Source organism: Zonotrichia leucophrys, chromosome 6, assembly GCF_028769735.1.
Source record: "Zonotrichia leucophrys gambelii isolate GWCS_2022_RI chromosome 6, RI_Zleu_2.0, whole genome shotgun sequence".
Taxonomy (NCBI): Eukaryota; Metazoa; Chordata; class Aves; order Passeriformes; family Passerellidae; genus Zonotrichia; species Zonotrichia leucophrys.
In genome coordinates, this window is record NC_088176.1 from 16,746,632 (window position 1) to 16,763,284 (window position 16,653).

Here is a 16,653-nt window from a genome sequence, read left to right on the forward strand (position 1 = left end):
GAAGTGTAGTCCCGGAGGGGCGGGGCTGCCTATCCCGGTTTGCCCTCGGGCGGCGGCTGCGCCGCGCTGGGTCGGAGCGCCCGGGGCGGCTGTGCCGAGGCTGCGGCCACTCGGGGCCGCCAGCGCCCGGCCCCCAGCGCCAGCGGGACCTTGGCTGCCGCGGGAAGGCGCCCTGGCCCCGCCGGGCCTGCCTCACCTGCCTGCGGCGGTCTGGCCTGTGTCGGGCGCGGCAGAAGGACGAGTGTAAGTCGGAGCTTGCCGGGGCTCCGGGTGATTCCAGCCCTTCTGCTGTTTGTTTGTAAACAGGATAATCATTGTTTGCAGGTGGTGAGAGGGAAGAGGCCGGTGACCTGCTCGATACCTTGTACCAGAGCAGGGATCAGCCGAATTGGGAAACTCCCGGTGTAAGGTCAGGATGTGCCGGTGCCGTGCCCTGGGTTCCAGTCCTGGCAAATGACAGCTGTGGAAGACACTTAGTGTGGTACCTTTGTTTAAAAAGCTTCCCCAGGCAAAAATTGTTGTTGGGTGCCAGGTTTGCATGATGGGCATTTCATTTCTTAATCAGCAATGAGAGGACTTCTTTGGCTTTATGTTTGAAACAATGTTGTAATGCAAGTGAGATCATCGGTTTCTGCAATGTCAGGGTATGGAAATGTACAGAATTTGGTAACAAAAATCAACATGAGTTTCTCTTTAGAATCAGACAGAAATTCTTTGAACTTTAATAAGAAATGTCTGCCAGTTTTGAATTGAAATAAAAGGACAAGTAACTTGAAAGTAGTCAGTATCTGCCAAAATTAAATGTTTGTTTTTCATTTGAAGAAAAGATGGCCAGCAGAAGCAAGCAATTCTGTAAAGGAATAATTCTACACAGATTTTGTATCAGCTGCTTTCATGAGGTTGTCTTTAACATTAAATCCCATCTTTCTTTAAATAGAGTCTGTATCATATCAGTAAAAGAGGTATTCTAAAGGATTTCAGTTCGGTTGTAGGCCACGTTGTAACGGTTGGTTTGTTTTACCAGCAGAAAATGATGCAATACTGAATTTGAAATAGTTTGCTAGCAAAACTGAAAAGCTCTTGAAATCATACTGTAGAAGTCCAGGTAAGGTTTTAAAAATAATGTTGGTTTCTGTCTTAAATAGAATACAAACTGCTGAACTTACCTAATGACAAAACACCTTTTTCATACCAGGAGAGGACTAAGAATGCCTCTGAAAATAAGGTAAAAAATTAGCTTCTGTGGGAAAATGAGAAAGTTGCTGTATTCTGGTTGTTGGAACAAAAAACCAAAGATCTGGGAATATTTCCTAAAAACATTGGGTCTATGACCTGCAGAACATTATTCTGGTTAAGTTGGGGCATCACAAGGCTCCTTGTACAGGGCAATATTTTGATTTTGTTTGAATTTTGGATTTCTGAAACTGTTTTTATGATACTGCATGCACTGCATAAGTTAAACCGGAATCTCAAAGGACTCCCATCAGGATACTGAAAGGGCAGACCAAACCTGACGTGTGTTCCCAGCCTCACGCAAGCCATGGTGAAGAAAACATTAGGTCAGCATAACCAATCCAGCCTGCTTTGGAGTGGGAGATGGTGAAACTTCATCTATGTAAATAACCTTTATGGCTTTCTACCAAAATATTCTCCTTAATTGGTTTGTGCAAGAACACCAGTTGCAACAAAAATATCTGCTGCTAAAACAGCATTCAGTAACTCATTCACCCCTGAAATTTGATTATGTTTGTTTTCAAATTCTTTACAAGTTGTGTAGCACGTTTGGCACTCACAAGAGGAAAAGATTTTTGTAAAGGACTTGTTTGAAACTTATGTTCCTTGTATTTGAGACAGGATTCAAAAGTTGTGGATAAGTCTACTCATGACAGTGAGATGATGCCCTATGAGACAGCACATCTCAGCTTGCTTTTGCATTGCTGTCAGAAGTAATTAGAGACACAGCAACAGTCCCCAGCATCCTTCAGCACATCTGAGTGGCAGCCAAACCAGAGGTGGCTTCAGTTTCTTTGTGCTCAACTCACCTTCCCCAGGGAATTAGCCAAGTGCTTGAGTTTTCTCTCATCACCCTTGGTTCTGCTGTGCTTCCCCTGCCCTGACAGTGCTGCCTCCCATCCTGGGTGCAGGCCAGGTCCTTCTGCAGGGGTCGTTTGGAGCTGACTGCAAGAGCACTGCTGTTCCTTGTCACTGAGATACCTTGAAGGAGAGTGGTGCACTGTGCAATCCTCCTGGGAGCCTGCCAGCCCTTTTGAATTCCTGTCTTTCAGAGCAGTGCATGTCATTTATCCTGTTCCTGGCACAGTCTGGTGCATGCATTGCACACTTTCATTTGATCCTGTACTCTCATTGCCCCACTCATCAGTTGCCTTCAGGCTTCTAATGCACACACAGCTGATTTTATGGACTCATAACATTGCAGGCTGTTGATTCATATTTTTTTCTTTAGCAATGTAGGTATGTTTCCCTTTATTATCTGTTTTAAGCAATGAGCTACTTCAGTCTCCTGGAAGGCTTTGCCCCAGGGGACAGGTGGCACTGGGACAGGGATCTCTGGTGCTGGACTAAGAGAGTCAGTTGGCTGAGGCATCAGGCCCCCCTCCCTGGGGGAGGCAGGAGCTTTGTGTCCTCAGTCTGCAAATGCTGCTGCTGTTTTATAGCCAGGGTTACAGCTGAGTAATTGTGGGGTTTCAGGGGGGGTAGGAGGAAACCTTCTGGAAAGAACTCACAGATGGTCATGAGGCTATTCCTTGGAGGTGCTCTAGGAATATAAAATACTATCTGGAAAATGAATCATAGGCTCACTGCAAAAATGGGCCTTCAGGGGTGTATTCAAACATGAGAGAGCCAGTCAAGGACCTGGAAAAGAAGGAAGGGTCGGTCACTGAGTCACTGATGGGCAGCTGGAGGCACCTGTAACCTGCTGCTGGATTTAGACTGTAATGCTTGTCCTCTGGATACTGCCATGCTTGTGCTTCTCACAGATGCAGAGAGGCCACCTGGTCCCATGCTGGTGTTTTATGTAATGAAAATGTGCCACATGTGGTCAACATACCATTTTTAAATCTTCAAAGCTTCACATGAAAGTCTCTGCATGGCAAACAGAGTATTGCTCCTTCAGCAAGAGCTGGGTTGTCCTAGATAGGAGGAGATTTGAAATATATTTTCTGAGATGTATTTCTTTCACTTTGCATAATTCAAGACTTTGTCTTTGGAAAGAGTGCAGTTGAAATAAAAAAAGCTGTTTCTGTGTCTTCCTGTTTCTCCCCCCATCCTCTGGAATTCCTTCCATCCCTCTTTGAATTATTGCATCATTCTCTGATGAAACAAAGAGATCATTTCAGCTGTAAGCAACCTTTAAATCTTTCAATTAAGCCAAAAACTTTCAGTTATTCTCTGTAAAGCTTTAATTCAAATAATCACTGCTTTGAAGGTCAGATCTTGTATTTTGAAATCAGAACCTTCTACCTGTCATAAATGGTAAGAACTGTTTTCACATTGTGACACAGGTATTTGTCCTGTAAATGTATAAGCTGTTTTTTCTTACTAATAGTCATATGGTGAAATGGTGTAGTTAGTTTTTAGGTGTTTAAGATATGTGCATTCAATAATAAAACTATTTTTAATATAATAATATGTAATAGAATGATAAATAAGAATATAATTTTTTTAATTAATAAAATATACTGTCAAAAAATTTATTCTGTGAAATTCTGTGTATTTTTATGAGAAAAGATGACTACTCTTAAGTTGTGTGCTGTGTGATTTTTAGGAGCAAGTGTGCATAGATGGCTTTTCCATAGCTAAATGTAGTCTGTGGGGCATTTGTTGTGCCCCAATAAATGAGCACCAGCCCAGTTAGCTGGGTTGTGATCATACTGAATCCTATAAACGAGGCATTTTTGAGTTACTGGTAATCACATCACTGGAAATCTTGCCAGAGAATCCACGAGCAGGAAGACTGATGGCTGGTATTGAATAGTTGGTTAATATTCTTTTCTCCTAGTCAGCATTATACTGATACCTCAGGACATAGTCTTAGAAATGGCTCTACAAGTGGAATAATAAATTGAATATTGTACGTAGAGTAAATCAGGATGAGCTTTGGTACTGTTTTCCCATAGTCTGGACCTTGCATCTTAGTTTTCCTGTGGATTTCAATTTCTTAAAACCTTTTGTCATAAAAATTGAGTTGTATTGGTGATACAGAAGATACAGTCCAGAAACACTGACTACTTCAGGAAATTTATTTTTATGTATGTTGCTTATATTTCATGAAGGGTATTTGAAATGTGCATCCAGCTTGTCTTTGGTTTCTTGAAATGCCCAAATGCCTCCTGCTATTATTTACTACTATTATTATTATTATTATTATTATTATTTCTAAAGCTATGCCTCAGTTCTGCAAAGATTTGCATAATGTGTTTTTACCTTCCAGGTCCAAGTCTGAGCCCAGGTATGTTGCCACTTTTTTGTATACATGATGTCAGCTATTTTATTTGCAGACAGCGTGCTAGCTCCAGGTTAAGGGCTGGAGGTGCATTCCAAATCTTATTAATAAAACTTTATTTCTCCCCATGTGTTATTGATTCTTTTTCAATCATCTGCTGAGCTGTATAAATACCAACAAGGGTATCTATAATTTAAGGTAAAATCTCAGGGTTGGCTTTCCCTAAAATGAAACATATGTTTGAGTTTTATTTCAACTGAGGTTTCAGAAATTTTACTTCAATTCCAAGCTGCTTATGGAAATTCTTCATGGCATTCTTCAAGCTTTAATCCCTAGTATTACTTTTTGAAGAATATTACTAGGGGATTTTTTTGTAGTGCTATGTAAGACGCAGGCTCTAAGTAGCTGTCTCATGGTCCCAGAACCTTCAGAACAGCCCCAGAAAACTTTACCAAAGACATTCTGTTAAATGTCGTTACTCTATCATCTTACTAAAAGCTTAACAAGATAAATAAATTGGAACATGAATTCAATACTTATCTAGAGTAATGCAATTCTGAAATAGGAAAACTGGCCAAGATACTACCAAATATATATCAGATATATAACTTATGGGTGAAGAAGCTGAAAGAATTCCAGTAATGGAATGCATAAAAACACCTGTAAGTTCTCTGTAAAAGCCAGAGGACTGGACAATTCTGTGTCTCAGAAATATAAGGTTCCTGTAAAAGAAGTGGATCAAGAGAAAGAAGTTTACTGCTCAAGTTACATGGGCTAAATCCAAGGAGCAGGCTATGTTATAGTGTAGTATTACTCATCTTGCTGGCTCTGACACCCAAGACAGTTTCTTTTCTTCTTGCCAAATGTCAACCATCTGTCTTGATCTCAGGAATTAGTGCCATTCCCTGACATTATGTACCTTTCCTTGGAACGTCACCCTGGCTTTGGGCACTCAGGACTTCTGCTCTAACTCACGTGAAGATGTGATTGGAGTGGGAAAGTCACACCACTGACCTTTTTTAACTTGGGCTTCCTGTACAGCCTGTGCTGAGGGACACTCAGAATGGACTCAGGCCTGGGTTAAATTCTTGTTCTGGAAGTGCACTTGACCTACATGGTACAGCTAAGCTATGTAATTGTAACCCAAATTACCCTTTGGAGGAGCCTTGCTTTCTTCACTAGCCTCTTAGCTTAGATATCAAAATTAATGTCTCATTTTGGGGAACATGGTTATCCTACAGCATGATAAAAAGGCAAGGAATGAACATTGAGAAAAACCAATTTCTTAACCAGTGACATACCTTGAAAGGACTGGAAAATAATGATTCTTTGACAATAGCAAATGACCAGGACTTACATTTGACTGAATTACCAGCTGGCCATTGGCCATCCTGGAGGAAAAAGAAACAGAAGGCAGAGAATAATACATGCTAGACATCAGCCCTGCACAGAACAAAACCACAATCCTGAATAGAACAGCCTGCATTTGTACCATGCAACTGGACTACAGTGCTCCTTGCAGAGAAACACAGTCTTCTTCACTCAAAGTGGACTAGCAGATGAAAGGCTATGAAAACTCAAGAAGTCTCAGTTCTTCTCAAAGGGTGGATTAATGAGCAGTTAACTTGTTTTTTGGCACATTCTTATGCCGTTATTTTTAGCCAAATCAGCCAGTACATCTGTGTGGCCAAACAGATGGTGGGGGAGCTGGCAGAAATGCTGGTGGGACAGGAGGGCAGGGCTGCTTCTCTTGTGTTAGGCAGTCTTGGCAAGGCTAAAATGTTTGTAAAGTTGCATGTTTGGCAATTCTTCAGCAAGGACTCGAATATGCAGGTGCCTGCCTGGACTGCAGCCTTTGAGCATATCCGGACTTGCAGAGTTAGAGAGTATTCCCAAAGGTAGTTTAACATCTTGTTCTCAATTTGATGCTGCCCTGCTTGATGTTGTCACAACATGCTGCAGCCAAGGATAAGCAGAGTTTTGAAATGTATCAGGCTTCCTTACTGAAACTTTATTCAATAAGCTGAAACTGAAATCTGAAGAAACTGAAAGGTTGAGGGCTACTAAGTACTGGCTGATCTGACCATCAGTAGTCAGAATAAACCCTGTCTTGCAAAAATTGAGAGGTAAACGGTGAAGTCCCATTGTTGCTAATTCAGTTTTGTGCATCTGAATTTTCCTGTCTTGTTTAAACAAATTATAGGATCTGACTTCAGTTTCAGTCAAGTGCTTTGTAAGTGTTGCCAAGTACTGTCTCACTGCCCCAGTACATTGTCTGTGTGGACCACTGAAGAACACACATGCATTTAAAAATTACTGTGAGATCCTTCTGGGTGAAAGGCATTATAAAAATGAGATAATTATTTCAACATTTGATCCAGATATTCTATGTAAAGCACATTTTGGCATCATAAAAAGAACCAAAACATTTAAAGATTTGGGGGGAAGAGAGGAGTCCTTTTTATTTTTAAGGATAATATTAGTATGAAATTAAAAATGAGTCATACTCTAACTAATTTCTAACTTGGTGACTCATGCTATTGGCAAACTAATTATCCAAGACAAGTGACTCAGGAATAGATGCTATAGTTTTATGGCTATTGCTGTTACAACTAAACATGAGGTGTGATTTTGGGTATGTAAAATGTAGCTATATCCTGCAAGTTATGCCACAGTGCTGGTTGAGGGCGTATTATGTGTGCAGATTTCTTCAATCTGACATGTTTTTTTCCTTTTGAGGTAGGATGTGTAGCTAGCTTATGGGTGTCTGAAGCAGCCATGGACACCAGGAATCTCAGGAGTGTATTTGGACAAGGAAAATCAAATCTGGTATATATTTCTTTCCATCCAGGAATGGGTAAAGCCTCATCATAGGGGCATTTCTCTGATTAAACTGTTAACTTCAGATTCTTAATAAATAATTTGATGAATATTATTGATTCTGGAGATGATGGGAAGATTCATATTTGCTTGGGATGAATATAGTACCAGACTGTTAGCTGTTATCCCCTCTCTGTTTTGTTTCTTTTTCTTTCCATGCCCTCCCTGCTCCTCCTTGGCTGCAGTTTGTAAATTACTAGCACAGTGCAGGTCTGATCTGATGAAACCACAACTAATGCCACTGGCCTGCCTCTGATGGAAAGGGAACCCAGACTATAAATTTGGGGTTTCTGGCCTCTGAATAGGCAAGTCTGTTGCCTGTCTTTCCCTTTCCCCACTGTGGGTTCCCTTTGTTTCTGTTCTTCCTCTGTATTATTAACTCCCATTGAAGTTCAGTGTTACTGTTTCCTGGGAACCCAGTTTGATTTGGGTGTACATACAATCTAAAGAAGTCACATGTTACCTCATGGTGGGAGTTCATCCTGCAACAAAAATAGAAAACAAATTTGTTTTAATAGTTCAGAATGATTTTCAGCTGAAGCAATGAAAAGGACAGTCAGGCATGTATATTCTAGTGAAAAGTTCATGGTTCTCAACTATGATTTTTGAATTGAGAATTTAAGTTTATAGTAACATTAGAAATTAATCATAATTATTGCAGATACCTATACAGCCTTATTCTCAAGAGAGTAGGCTATTTTTTAGAATACCTGAAATTATTCCTGTAGTGAGACAGGAGAATGTCTTAAGCAAGCTGCACTGAATAGTAGATTGTGTTCTCTTTCTCTTTTTTGGTTGTAAGTGTAGCAGACAACAGATGAAATAATTATTGACGCAGAGAATAACACAAATCATGTCAAATGGACTTCAAACACCGTGCTTTGGGGTCAATTACCTGTGTGCCTGGAACTTTGATCACGCTGGTGAATGGCCAGATGACATAACTTGGGTGGATGTACATGCAAAGATAAATAGGCAGCTTTTCATTGAATTTTCAAGCAGAACAAGAAATGTCAGTGAAGTGAAAACGTGTGTTTCTAATATGCTCAAGGAACTTCAACAAAGGAAGCTAATACTGATGAATTAATTTGCTGAAACTGCAAGCAAGGGGATTTGTTTGTTTGGTATTTAAACTTAAATGGATCCTGTTTCCAATGAGCAGCATGAAGGGGGTGTATTTCCAGGGCACTGCCATGCCAAATGGAAGACAGCGTGTTCTCTGCCTGATGAAATGTAAGTTTGACTGCTAACCAGCCTGCCTAATGCACTGCTAGATTAATAGCCCATTTTCCCGAGAATTCATCTTCTGGGGAACTGAAGCTGGTTTTTTGTTTTTAAAGAAAATTAAGATATTCTGATGTTTTTCAAATAGAAGTCTTTCAGATTTTCATTTCAGCACTGACCCTTCCAAGGCAAATGAGTTAAAAATCTGAGAATGACTCTGGAATTCTGCTACTAAATTTTTCAGTTGAGGGGCATGGACATTGAAATTTCTGGTTTGGGTCAAACTAATCCAAATATAGCTTTCATTTTGGAAGTGAGACCTTTCTGCAAGTTCTTTCTCAGCTCTCTTGCTACTTTTTATTTTAGCACTATGGCTTTTTTTTTTTTTTCTTTAGCTGGAAGGTGAGAAGAGCAGTTATTCACAGTTTGTAAAGGGTTTGAAGATCTGTGTGCACAGAGCACTATGTAGGTGAAAATTATTTAAATTCAGAACTATGTTTTGTCTTCTTCCTTTTTTCCTTGAGCCAGTCCATGCTGTGACTGAAGTCAATCTGCTTTTAATCAAATCTAAACTTGGTTGGTGATTAGGGGTGGTGACTTTGGGGATTTTTGTTTTAATCACAGACTTTCTAGTTCACTGAAATTAGGGTTCCAGCCTGATTTCTCTCTGCAGATAAGGGAAAGATAAGTGTTTTTTTCTTAGTGTTTTCATTAATTGTTTGTCTTTGCTGTTCCTATGAAAAGTAGTCATGATGAGTCCATCACTGGTGCTTTTTGCATTTGCTTTAAAATATGGGAATGAATCTGTTCTAAAAATGACTTTGTCTATGTATGTCAGTAAATGTTCTGGAAGTATTTAAGGTCTGAAAATTGTTGATGATTAGGAGGTCATAAATCAGACAACTTTATTTTTTGTTTAGGATTTTAGGTCACACATATTGATTTCAGCTTGTATCAGGTTGCAGTTGTGCCTGTGGATGAAGACTAATGTCATATTTGTGGGCATTATGTTATGTGCAGTCCATGACCACTGATGCTTCATAACCACTGCATCAGTATTTTTCTTATACCTTTATCTGTTGTGGTATGTATACCTTCCTTCCTGATCTGCTTGGTCTGCTTGTTCTCAATCTTTTTTTTTTTTTGTGTGTGTGTGTGTGTTTTGGGTTTTTGTTTGGTTGATTTTTGTTTGATTGGTTTTGGTTTTTGATTTGGTTCCCCCTTTCCTTCTTAGAGGAAATGGAATGAAGATATGATACATGTCCCCTCTGATATATTAATTAAATTTTATAAATGAAGAGAAAGCAAATCAGTTGGTGCTTACTACTTTCAGAGCAGTCAGGAAACAAGGATGAAAGATAGATGTCTTTGCTGTATCAGTTCTGTTTTCAGTGGATATACAAAGGTTTAGTAAACTGAAGAAAAAGTATCTTTGTCTCCTGTCTTACAGGAGATACACAAGGCTTTTGTTTTCTCATTCCATGTGTGAGATCACTGGCACCAAATGAGCTTCTTTATCTGACATCATGTCAAAATGAAGGATAAATGCAATAAATTTGGTTAGCAGTGTTCATGAGATCAAGGAGTCTGATTTACTCTTTTGGGTTGAAAAGAACAATAAATGTGTATAATCAGAGCTTTAAATGTAAGTGAGTGTGAAAGTAACGTCCCTGGGTATTATGCTGTATGTTACAAGATATAAAATCTTTTGTGCTCCATGGTACTTGGCATATGTTTCTTAGACATTTCCATGTTAATAATTGATCCAAAGAACTTGTTTTGATCACCCATATGGTACCTTTGAGTCTTAAATTCCCATTAGACCAAGCATTTGTTTGTATTAGATATGTTTTATTACAAGAAAACAAATACTTTGGTGACACTAAGATCCCTGCAGTGAAATACAAATTGCAAATATGCAGGAGAGACCCTGAAGTTGCTTTGAATGGTAGGGTTTTTTTTCACAATATATCTAATGGAAAAAACATAAGTTCTATAATTACAGTGTAATTTTTTTTAGTGTATACGTAGTTTGTATTGACCTTGTGAAAGCCTGAAAGCTCTAAACTGGCTTCTTAAACATAATAAAATGCACAGCACAGAACATACTTACTTTAAGGTCAAGTCAGTAGTTAAAGAAATATTCAGAAGATGTAACTATAGCAGACCTATTCAATGCCAGCATAAGGTTCTTTCCCTTTGTTACCAGGTAGTTGGTGCATTTAAGGACAAATTTGTCATTTGTAGCATAGCTCCTTCCTACACAAGACTTATTCTTTGTAAACACAGATTACAAAGCTCTTTTAAAAAATAATAGCATTTTGTGTATTATTGTCTTATACTCACAAGGACATACTAAATGTTTTTTTTAGCCTAAACAGATCTTTGGTTTATCTGTCTGAAAGCACATATTCTACTAAATTTTTAGCTCCAGGTGAGTTGTGGTATTTGGACTTAAACCCTGTGCTTAAATGTTCTTTCAGACATAATGCTTCCTTGCTACTGGAGAAATACTGATGGTGTGGTGTGTTTCCATTTTACACTAATTCCCATCCCTGGGCTAGTTTAGAAGAAGGAAAATTAAACCTCTGTGTCCTTTCTAGGCTCTGATGGACACTGTGTGTTCCCTCCTGAGTTAGAGGAGTAAGCCAGTTTTGTCTGCATTGGAGGTATGTGTGTGCAGCTAGAATAGTTTAAAGAGATGCCTTTTTTATCTCTTCCAAACACAGGCATAGGAAGTCAGATTCCATGTTGTTACCTGATTCATTTTCATTCATATCCATGGAAATTTCATGGATTTTCAGCATTTAAACTTTGGGAGTAGAGACCAATGCAAGTAAAGTCCCTTGTGCAGCTGACTGTTGATAGGAGAACCAGTTTCTCTTCTTCTTTAGATGTGGCAGTGCTGAATAAGGATGAGGCAGTCTTTTGTACTTGACAGCCATTCATTCTTTCAAAGTGCTTGTTTTGAAACTATCACTTACCTCCTGGTTGCATTGTGAAGGACCACATGAAAATGCTGAGTTGAAAAGAAAGTGAAGTCATTGAGCTGAACAAAACCAGTATGTATACATACATGAGGGTAATTATCTGTGGGGGAGCAATCAAGAGCAAAGGCCATTGGTTTCTCTACTAAGTGCTCTGCCACTTGTTGCAATAATTTATTTTTTTATGATGATGAACATTATTTCTCAATCAGTGGGTTGTGTACTTTCATGTTTTCCAATCACATTTTGTATATTTAAGTTTGATAGTTTAAGATAAGCAGCAGTACACTGAGCCAAATTCTTGTGTACAAGGTAGACTTTATGGGGCAAAGGAGAGTGCACTGGAAGTAAGTTTTTTAGCATTTTACATACCTAAGAGTGTGGATCCATTACCTGTTCGTTTTCTTTTTTAAAAAGTTCTGTGCAGAATAGAAACTATGGCATGGAAAAAAAAAAGATTATTCACCTACAACAGCTGCTTTATCTTCACTGTCTGGTGCTAGTAAGAAGCAACCAAGGACCCTAAATGCTGCTTATGTGGGGGATTTTATTTGAAATGTCTGAACTAAGGCACTTACATTTTCTGTTTCCTGTAAAAGAACAGCACCAACAGCTCTTTAACTGCCAGGGATCAGTTAAAGTTGGAGAGGGTAAGTGTGAACTAAGTTATAATTGTCCAGTTGGACATAGAAACAGAGGTATTGGCAGGGAGGGCTTTAGAGAGAAGGTTATCACTGCTTTGTGACTGCAGCATGCTTTTTTTCAGCTGGGATGAAAGACAGCAACCACAATCCCTAACCTCATCTCAGAACTGCCAGAGGAAAACTGTAGAAACCACTTGGACTGCTGCAAAGTCTGGCTGCAGGGATGGGCAAGATGGTAAGACCAGCCTACACCTATGTCCCCTTCTGACCCTTATTCCCTAGTTTGGCTTGTTTAATAGATGTGTAAGTCATCTATTACACAGGCACACAGTGATTGGAAAAGGGGGGACAGAGGAGAGAGTTACATTAGATGTTGTTAGGAAGAAATTCTCTACTCAGAGGATAGTGGGGCACTGGAAAAGGTTGTCCAAACAAGTTATGGGTGCCCCATTTGTGGGAGCGTTCAAGCCAGATTGGATGGGGCCCTGAGCAATCCCTCTACATGGCAGGGGTTTGGAGCTAAATGGTACTTAAGGTCCCTTCCACCCCAAACAATTCTATGTCCTAGTCCAGACACCATTCCAGGTAGCATCCATGCTGCCTTGCCTGGCCACTGAGCTTGGCACTTGGGCTAGGAGATCTACCTATGCCCTATTTGTCATCAACAAAGAGAAAGAACATTACTCCTCAGGGCTGTTCAGGCTGCCAAAGCAACATTCCAGCTTAGGCAGGGAACCTTTTTCCATGTTTCTCTCCCCTGATGAAAGTGAGGGGGAGATGAGCTTCCCCTCTGTCTAGGGCTTTTCTTCATGACACCAACAGGTTTTCTTTAAGTGCCACAGAAGGCATAATTGAAAGAAGCCTGTACTAATAGGTGGGTGAAAAGGGAAGGAACTGATCGTCTCAATAGCATCTTTCTTGGCCTCAATCTGACAAAGATTTAGGCATAGGACTAAATTTATGCTATTCATTTCCTCTGTCATCTGCAGTTTCCCCTCTCAGATGCACTAGTGTTTGGGGAAGCAGAATTCTCATGTGAGCTAGCTGTTGTGATAAGAAGACTTCCTTAGCTTTTCTGAGTCACACCAATAATTCCAGAGGTCCTTATGTTCATTTTAAATACTCTGACATTGCACTTTCCAGATAAGAATTTTACACAGTTTTAGAGCTGTTCTGTCCCATTTGATTTACACATCTATCACTTTTCATTACGTAGTTATGTTTGATCATTGGTCTTCTGGCCCTGCAATTTATGAGAAAAAGAAATTGAAAAAAACATGTGTCTACCAAAGGTCCTGCATACACCAAAACAGTATGGGTGTTTTCCAGTTCTGAAGAGAAATTGAGAAGAAATACTAGACTCTCAGACTTGGCACTTTCTATTTTATATGGACAATATGTGAATATACCTAAAACAAATCAACAGTATCTTTTTTTTGTGAGGAATATTCTCAATAGTTAATTTATTCTGCTTTACTGCATTTGCTTATTTCAAAGAGGAAAAATTGAGTAAGAATTAGTATAACTGGCCTGCAGTATAGAAACAGGATAAACATGGAAATAATTTGAATAGAAATATAAACAGGAATGGCAGAGTGCCAGCAACAGCTTGAACATAAATCCTCAGGCAGCTATAGCAGAAGTCTCTTTCCTTACATTCTTTGCATTGCATAAAACAGTCTGTGTAGTTTGAGAAGCTATGTTCATGTGTCTCATTACCACTTCTCTCCAAAATATAGCCAAACCTTTATAGCTGGTTAGCTTATAATTAGAATAACACCACTGGAGCTCTGTAAGGTTTTTTTGTTGTTGTTTTTGGATAACAGATTTACATGTGGACTGCACCTGTTTGATACTTATTTTAGCTTAGCCTTAGGCCCCAGATATAGGAGTCACATGGAATGAAGGAGGGAGATATAACCCTCAGAGGTTCCTAAAAAATTTGAAGCCAGGTTGCCTGATGATAATATGCCTGAAAGGGTGGTGTGGTGTGTTTTGTTTGTTTGTTTGTTTTTTCCAGTTCCATTGGTTTTGAAACTGTCACACCTGGAGCACAGCACACAGTATCCTAACTGGAAGGGATTCAGTAGTTTGCTGAAACTGACAGAGTTAGAGAATTACACACTTGCCCTCTGTGTTTATAAACAAATAAAAAGAGGTGAGAGAAAGCTGAGTCTCCAAAGCACAGGCAGGTATGGAATATTCCATGAAGTGTTCGCTGTGCAAATGTATAATATGCAGTGAGTCAGTATAGCAGACTTGTTCAGTGATCTAAGGTCATTTGTATCTTGGATTGTTCAGCATACAATGTGTTTGTAGTCCTTTTCCTACCAGATTGCTGACTTACAGTGAGATATATAGAAAATATTTTAAAATATAAACTAGGACCTTCCACCTGCTTCAGTTGAAGAAGAAAGACTGAAATGTGGAGTAAATGTTAATTGTGCAAGAACTGAAGTCATCCTTGACTTTGTTTGTCAATATTGCACCTAGATTCTATTTAGATTGTCTTACAAGTTTAACTGAAAACTGAACTGGCAAACAGGGTTTGTTTAGAAAGCTAGGGTAAAAGGAAGAGGAAAAATTTACTTTAGTTGCACCAAGGTTTTAGAAATTTCACTTGTAATACATGCCATGACTTTATTGACAGATTTTATATACGTTCCAGTCCACTTCTGTCTGTGGCATAATTGTGCAAAATTAACAGCAAATGTTAGGGAAATACTTAGTTGGAAATAAAGGATTGGAAGGAACTTCAGAAAGGTGCCTTCTCCTTGCTTCAAGTCTGGATCAGTTCTACATAAACCATTTGTCCACAAATATTTAGTTTCTCCTAAAACCAGCAATGAACAGTCAAGTCTTCTGGTTCTGTCTGATCCTTGTCTAAGTTCAGGCAAGGAAATGTCTGCCTCCAGTGGAAAGTAAATTTCCCTTCCTGCAGTTGGACTTCTGAATTTTCTTATTTCTCAACAACTGTGATGATTTCCTTTGCTGCTACCTGTTCCAGAATGTATGCCCTTCAAATCTTTCATTTCACAGACTCTCGATGTTTCACAGAAACTTGATGTTTTCATTTCATTCTGTTTTTTATTCCAAAAGTTTTTTAAAACCCTAAAACTGGACACAGTACTTGAATACAGTATTCCAGTGAGTCAATGGAAAGACTATCCTGCTAGCAGAAGGAAATTTACGTGTGCAATTGAAGGTGCTCTTGCTTTTGTTGGAGTAAGGTAAAAAGTTGCCACCTTTCAGCTGAGATACAGTAACTGCTGGTGTGTCTGCTCCCAGCAAATGCAGAGACAATCAACAGGTTCGATCTCCTGTTCCATATGGGGCTGGCTGTATATGCAGTCAGTTTCTGTGAGAAGGGACAACTGTTACCAGCTGGGGACAGTAGCAGCAAGGATTCCTCATGCCCTAAGAGGTTAGACTTGACAATTCCATAAAGTGTACCCAGCCAGCTGCCTAGATCTGCTGTCAAATGGCAGGGAGGTCTCTGCCAGTCCAGGCAGCAGCCTTCTGCTTTGTAGTTTAAACATAATCAGGTAAGTTAGGGACTTCTCAAGGAATTCCACAGTTTTAGAAGCACTGAGTCCCCATGTAGCAGTAAATGTTTGTAGCCTGTCTTCCTTCTTACCCTCTTCAGGGCAATCACTTTTGCGCTGGTAATTACCAGTGCTTATGCATAAGAGTATTAAGAAAACCCAAAGTATTTAAATAATCTTCAGAATATTACTTGCAGGTTTTTAGGAAGAAAATTTTACTTTGTTCTCAAACACTCTTTCTTCATTTTCCCAACTTGGCGTGCATGTTTTTCTGTTGCTTGCTTCCAGTTACCTAAATAAAATGTTCTGGTCCCAGCAAAGAAGTGAAGAGAATGACAGATTACCTCTCATGAAGCAGTTTCTTAATGCAGTGCTCCTAGAGGCAGTTATAATAGTTCTGAATTCTTGGTATGTGTTTTACCATGGAGGCCCCATATCCTGTACTAATTCTAGGTGTAACAAGGAGTCACTATGAAACGTGTTTTTGCTTTAAGGACAACTATGCTATGGTGACTGGCAGTTTGTATAAAGAAATGACCTTCACGTGCAGAGCAAAATTCAATTAGTGTTTCTTTTCAAGCCTACACATGACACTAGAGCACAGCTCACCCAGTTTCCATTCCAACGAGATAGTTCATATATTCCATTTAGAAAATGCATTTTTGCACTTGGATATCTCAGCGGTCAGAGAATAAATCACAGTCACAAGATTATCAGTGCTGTGTAGGGAAAGCCAAGATACTAAAAAAGCAGGAGGTCAAACACATTCAAGGTCACACTAGTCCCTCTAAGCTGTTGAGTGACACGTGACAATGTGGATGAAAAGTTGAGCGTTCGTAGACAAAAACCCGAACGTTCCTACCGATGCATAAGCAACTTTGTGTGAGGTGCAAGGCGTACCTGGGAGC